The 6831-nt window shown below is 43.7% G+C and overlaps 1 pseudogene across 1 annotated transcript; it reads left to right on the top strand.

The window, feature by feature from the left end:
* The first annotated feature begins 1192 nt into the window (after positions 1 to 1192).
* On the top strand, positions 1193 to 3941 carry LOC143270286 (cell cycle checkpoint protein RAD17 pseudogene; annotated as a pseudogene). The gene has a single exon (XR_013047432.1). The product of XR_013047432.1 is annotated as a cell cycle checkpoint protein RAD17 pseudogene (transcript).
* Positions 3942 to 6831: the final 2890 nt, after the last annotated feature.

Below are 6831 nucleotides of genomic sequence, written 5' to 3'. Positions count from 1 at the left end.
ACATGTGCTAAAATGCTACACGCTATCCCATAAGTATTGTATCAATTAACAATAAATCTTTGGAGACTGGGGGGGATGGCTCAATGGTTAAGAGCACTTGCTCTGTAAGCATAAGGACTGAGTTTAAATCCGCAGTACCCATGTAAAAGGCTGGGCATGGCTGGGCATGGCTGCAACCCTAGCGCTGTGAGGGGCAGAGACAGGAGGCTCGCTAGGGCTTTCTTGTGTAGAGCTATTCCTAGGGAGATGTGAACAAATATCGAATCTCCTTAGAGAGGGAACTCATGAGAGAACAAAGTAACAATGCCAGTTCCTGGACAAATGGATTTACGGGGGTTGTAAGAGCATGGGCAATACAAACGCATCTACTACGTCATCCAAAGCCTCCATCCCAGCAAGTGTGACGACTCCTGAAAGCCAAGACTCTGGCTCCCTGCACAACTTTCAGGCAGCTCAATGGATAGCTAAGTTAAGTTTCCTTTGCTGTGATAAACACTGTGAACAAAAGCATCTTGGAGAGAAAGGGGCTTGCTTATTTGGTGTACAGGTTATAGTCCATCATCAGGGGAAGCCAAGGCAGGGGTGTAGGATGAGAACCTGGGGCCAGGAATTGAAGCAGAAGCCATGGAGGAACACTGCTGACTGGCTTGCTCACACGTGGCTTGCACAGCCTGCTTTCTTTTGTGATCAAGGACCACCTGGCCACCTCAAGAAAACGGTCTACACACTTGCTTTCAGGCAATCTGATGGAGGCATTTGCTAAATTGAAGTTCCTTTTCCCAGGTATATCTAGGTTGTTCATCTCTCTCTCTCTCTCTCTCTCTCTCTCTCTCTCTCTCTCTCTCTCTCTCTCTGTGTGTGTGTGTGTGTGTGTGTGTGTGATGTGAATGTGAATGTGCACGTGAGTATAAATGTTCAGTGAGGCCAGAGGCATCCATCCAATCCCCTGGAGCAGGAGCCTTATGAGTACTGGGGACTGAACTCTAGAAGTTCTCAAGAAGAATATGGACCTGTGGTAGTTTGAATGTAATTGGCCCCCAAAGCTCCATAAGAATTGACACTGTTATGACCTTGTTGGAGGAACTGTGTCACTGTGGGTATAGGCTTTGAGGTTTCCTACAATCAGGATACCGCCCAGTGTCTCAGTTGACTTCCTGTTGCCTTCTGATTAAGATGTAGCTAGTGGGGAGCTGGGAGGGCCGGGCCGCTCGCTCGCTCGCTGTCCTTCCGCAGGGAGTAGATCTCGGACTCCTTCGTTCCGCCCACGAGGGGACGCGGCTCCGAGACAGTAAGGCGGCCGCGGCTTCGGCTGTGTTTATGAATGTCCTTAGAGGCGCGAGGCCGGCTTCGTCTTCACGCCTACCTGGGCTGTCCTCCCGGATGGACTGGTGTAGGATGTGGGTGTAGGAGGAGCCCTGGTCTGGAGGTGTCAGTTCTGCTCGCTGGCGGTTGCGGAATTGCCTAGGACTGATGTGGATTATACTTCATTGTACTCCAGATTGTATGCTACTGATGGGAACTATTAAAGTTTATAATGTCAGAAACTTTCCTTAGACCAAAGGTATCTTCCACAAAGGTAACAGACTGGGTAGATCCGTCGTTCGATGATTTTTCAGCAACTACTGCCATCACTACTATTACTGCTTCCTCTTTAGCTTTGAATAATTCCAGTCACAGAAGAAAAAGTCTGTCCTCCACATTAGAAAGTAACAGATTGCCGGCTAGAAAAAGAGGAACGCTGTCTCCTTTAGAACAGACTTATGGTGTAGAAACTTCAAAAGAGTATCTGTCTGACAATGAGCCATGGGTGGATAAATATAAACCAGAAACTCAGCATGAACTTGCTGTGCATAAGAAGAAAATTGAAGAGGTTGAAACCTGGTTAAAAGCTGAAGTCATAGAAATGAAGCCAAAACAGGGTGGGTCTATTTTACTAATAACAGGCCCTCCAGGATGTGGGAAGACAACTACTGTAAAAATACTATCAAAGGAGCATGGGATCCAAGTGCAAGAATGGGTTAATCCTGTTTTACCAGACTTCCAAAAAGATGATTACAAAGAGTTACTTAACTTAGATTCGAAAGTCTACATCGTTCCATACCAGTCTCAGATAGCAGTCTTCAATGACTTCCTGTTAAGAGCCACCAAGTATAGCAAACTGCAGATGCTCGGAGAAGACCTGACAACTGATAAGAAGATAATTCTGGTCGAAGATCTACCTAACCAGTTTTATCGAGACTCTCATGCTCTACATGAAATTCTAAGGAAGTATGTGCAGATTGGTCGGTGCCCTCTTGTATTTATAATCTCTGACAGTGTCAGTGGAGATAGCAATCAGCGATTACTCTTTCCCAAAAAGATTCAAGAGGAGTGTTCTATTTCAAACATTAGTTTCAACCCTGTGGCACCAACAATTATGATGAAGTTTCTTAATAGAATTGTGACTATAGAAGCTAGTAAGAGTGGAGGAAGAGTTGTTGTTCCTGATAAAATGTCCCTGGAGTTGCTCTGTCAAGGGTGTTCTGGTGATATCCGAAGTGCAATAAACAGCCTCCAGTTTTCTTCTTCCAAGGGAGAGAATAATTTATGGTCAAAGAAAAAAAGAATGTCATTGAAATCGGATGCTACAATATCAAAATCAAAGCAAAGAAGGAAACATAAAAATGCTTTGGAAAATCAAGAGATCCAAGCTATTGGTGGAAAGGATGTTTCTCTCTTTCTCTTCAGAGCTCTGGGGAAGATTCTGTACTCTAAAAGAGCACCTTTAGCAGAATTAGACTCACCTCGCTTGCCTGCCCACTTATCAGAGCATGAACGGGATACATTACTTGTTCAGCCTGAGGAAATAGTAGAAATGTCACATATGCCAGGAGACTTTTTTAATTTATACCTTCACCAAAACTACATAGATTTCTTCGTGGAAGTAGATGATCTTGTGAGAGCCAGTGAGTTTCTGAGCTTTGCAGATGTCCTTGGTGGTGACTGGAATACACGCTCTTTACTCAGGGAATATAGTACATCTGTAGCTACAAGAGGTGTGATGCATTCCAATAAATCCCGGGGATTCGCTCATTGCCAAGGAGGAGGATCAAGCTTTCGACCCTTACATAAACCTCAGTGGTTTCTCATACATAAAAAGTATCGGGAAAATTGCCTCGCAGCAAAAGCACTCTTTTTTGACTTCTGCCTACCAGCTTTGTGTCTTCAGACTCAGCTCTTGCCGTATCTTGCGCTGCTTACCATTCCAATGCGAAACAAAGCTCAGATTTCTTTTATCCAAGATATTGGGAGACTTCCTTTGAAGCGAAACTTTGGAAGGTTGAAAATGGAAGCCCTGACTGACCGAGAATTTGGGCTGATAGACCCTGACAGTGGGGATGTATTCCAGCGTAATGAAGGACAGCCTGCACAGGAAGCTCAGGGTGAACCCTCTCAGACTGCTGACCCAGAACCCTGGTCTCTTCCTTTGAGTCAGAACAGTGGGAGTGACCTGCCTGCCAGCCAGCCTCAGCCCTTTTCCTCCAAAGTGGACATGGAGGAAGAAGAGGAAGAAGACATAATAATAGAGGACTACGACAGTGATGAGACATAGAAAACAGCCTGCCAATCAAATTGCTACTTGAGAGACTTATTCAGTGGTACCTGAACAGCATTAACACACTTCTGGTGAATGGCAAGCAGTGTGTTGATTGCTCAGCTCTTAGAGTATTCCTTAGAGCAGCTGCCTTCTGTCGTCTTGATGTAAAGCAGGTCTCAAGTACTCAGTACTTAGTATTTATTTAGTCTTGTGAATGGTTTGGGGAGGAGAGGTCGCAGTGTAAAGTATGTTTTTGAATGTCATGCTCAAATATCAGAAAATGTGAAGGAGTAATCCAGAATATACAGACTTTATGGGGTGTCGTAAATGTGATTTATAAAACAATTTAGGATGCAAATATCAACTTTGTGCCTTATTTACAGTTTGCATCTAGCTTCTCAGATACCATTTTGGTATGTTGTACAGTGGAATATTTTAGATACTTCTGGAAAGTATTTACATAATTTATATCAAAATTAAAATGTTGGGTTTCAAAAAAAAAAAAAAAAAAAAAAAAAAAAAAAAAAAAAAAAAAAAAAAAAAAAAAAAAAAAAAAAAAAAAAAAAAAAAAAAAAAAAAAAAAAAAAAAAAAAAAAAAGATGTAGCTAGTGCCATGTCCGCCTATACACTGCCATGCTCCCCACCATGCTGATAATGGACTGAACCTCTGAAACTGTAAGCCAGCCACCTTCAATTAAATGTTTTCATTTATAAGAGTTGCTGTGGTCATGGTGTCTCTTCCCAGCAATAAGAATCCTGAAACAGTACCTGTGACTGCTGAGCCATCTCTTTAGCCCCAAGAGAGTTTTCTCTCCTCTGAAATCCTTACTGGTTATTGAGGAGGTAGAGGTAAGTTCCAGAGAATCCCTAAGACATGTATATTGTTTATTCCCTCATTCTTTCTTTTCTTTTTCTTTTTTTTTTTTTTTTTTTTTTTTTGGTTTTGGTTTTGGTTTTGGTTTTTCAAGACAGGGTTTCTCTGTGTAGCTTTGCACCTTTCCTGGAACTCACTTGGTAGCCCAGGCTGGCCTTGAACTCACAGAGATCCGCCTGGCTCTGCCTCCCAAATCCTGGGATTAAAGGCATACGCCACCCCTGCCTGGCTATTCCCTCATTCTTGAAGAGCTCCTTTCCTTTAGAATTTCCTGAGTCTTTTTTTTTTTTCAGTTTTTTGGAGACAGGGTTTCTCTGTGTAGTTTTGGTGCCTGTCCTGGATCTCGCTCTGTAGACCAGGCTGGCCTCGAACTCACAGAGATCCACCTGGCTCTACCTCCTGAGGGCTGGGATTAAAGGTGTGCACCACTGTCACCCAGGCCTAAGTCTCTTTTTTTTAAGATTTATTTATTTTACATTTATGTCTGTTTGGTCTGCATATGTGTATCACCTGCATGCCTGGTACCTGAGGAAATCACAAGAGGATGTTGAATCCCCTGGAACTGGAATTACAGATGGCTGCGAACCACCATGAGAGTGCTGGGAACCAAATCTGGGTCCTCTGCAAGAGCAGCCAGAAATCTTAACCACTGAGCCATCTCCCCAGCCCTAGAACTTCCTGGGTCTTAATGAAATATAAAGTTTCATTTCAGAGGAAATTATTGTACAAGAAGCTTGCTGGCTGCCAGCCTAGCTCTAGGAGCAGTAAGAGAGCCTATCTCAAGGAGATAAAGACAAAGCAGGACACCAGACATCCTCCTCTGGCCTCTGTACATTCACACATATGTGTGCATTAACACACGCACATACACACACACACACACGCACATACACACACACACACACACACACACACACACACACACACACACACACACACATTTTCTTTGATGAGCATAAGAGCTACCATACAGTGTCTACATTTTAAACAATGCATATAACATTTGTGATCTATCACCTTCCTAGTGACCTAAGAATGAAGTTAATGATCCATTTTTATAGTTGAAGGAACTAGTGCACAAGAAGATTAACCAACCCGGGGAGAGAAGCAGGAGTTAGGGAGTGGCCGGGACAGCCCCACATGGAGATGCAGCCAATTCCACAGCCATACCTTGCATTGTAGAAATGGCAAGAATACCTTGTTCCAATTGTCGCCTAGGGAAAATGGCATTCATGTGGAAGATACTCTCTCATATGCCTCTTAAGAATTTGTAGAAACGTGTGTGTGTGTGTGTGTGTGTGTGTGTGTGTGTGTGTGTGTGTGTGTGTGTGTAGGTTTTCTTTTTAATTATGCCAGTGGCAACCCTCAGGTGTGATCCTCTATATTTCCAAACCTTTCCATGACAGGTCAGTAGCAGAAAAAAATTTGTCAGACAACTAAATCTGAGACGATATAGGTTATAATTTTTTGTCAGATGCTTCGGTTTAGTAAGCCACATTTCTCCCGCTCCGAGGTGCGTCCCAGAATACAGAAGAACTCGGGTGACTGTGGTACCAGAACAACACTAGATCCATCACATCGACCATTGGATTTGAAGCAAATCACTTGAAAGCTTCAGTCATTTAATAATAGAAATCCGTTGTAGCGCCATAGGCGCATGCTAGTTCTATTTCCAGCTTCTCACGAAACCTCAGACTGATTTCCACAGTGACTGCTCAGCTGGCATTCCCAGCAACAGTGAATGGGGGCTCCTCTTCCCCGACACCTCTTTGCCAGTGTTTGTTCACATTCATTGTGTTGACGAGACCCATTCAGAATGAGGCAAGATCAAATCTCAAAGCAGTTTTTACTTAGGCCATTGCTCATATGTGTGCTGGAAGAGTATCTAATGTCCACCAGAACTGTCTTTACTGTGGCCATTTTTCTTCTTTGGGTGTTGGGGCCTCTTCCGGCCACATTTACCTTTGCTGTAAGATTGGTGGATTCTCTCACCCTACCAAGACTCCCCACATCATACAATACCCTTGGGTAGGTATCTGGGTGGAGCGGTACCTTCCAAGTGCAATGGGAGTATGAAAAGCTTTTGCGGCACTAATGCTCATAGAGGGAGAAATGACCTGCCATTGTCCTGTCAAGGCCCTATGAATATTAATCACCTTGCTGTAGGAATGGAGCTGTGGGTATCATGTGGACCCCTAGAATGTCAGGGTACTTGAACAGTAAATGACAGGTACATAGCTCTGTAATTTGATCTGAGCCACCGGTGTTCAGGCTCAGAGCAATCAAATTCAACAGTAATTCTCAGTTGATGAGATGTGTTCCTATCACGAAGGGCAGAGATCTCTCTCCCTGTGTACCTCCCTGCCTGAGCCACCTAAAG

Source organism: Peromyscus maniculatus, chromosome 22 (genome assembly GCF_049852395.1).
Source record: "Peromyscus maniculatus bairdii isolate BWxNUB_F1_BW_parent chromosome 22, HU_Pman_BW_mat_3.1, whole genome shotgun sequence".
In the NCBI taxonomy this organism is placed as follows: domain Eukaryota; kingdom Metazoa; phylum Chordata; class Mammalia; order Rodentia; family Cricetidae; genus Peromyscus; species Peromyscus maniculatus.
Note: the sequence above shows the minus strand (reverse complement) of the source record. Positions and strands in the feature narration are given on the sequence as shown.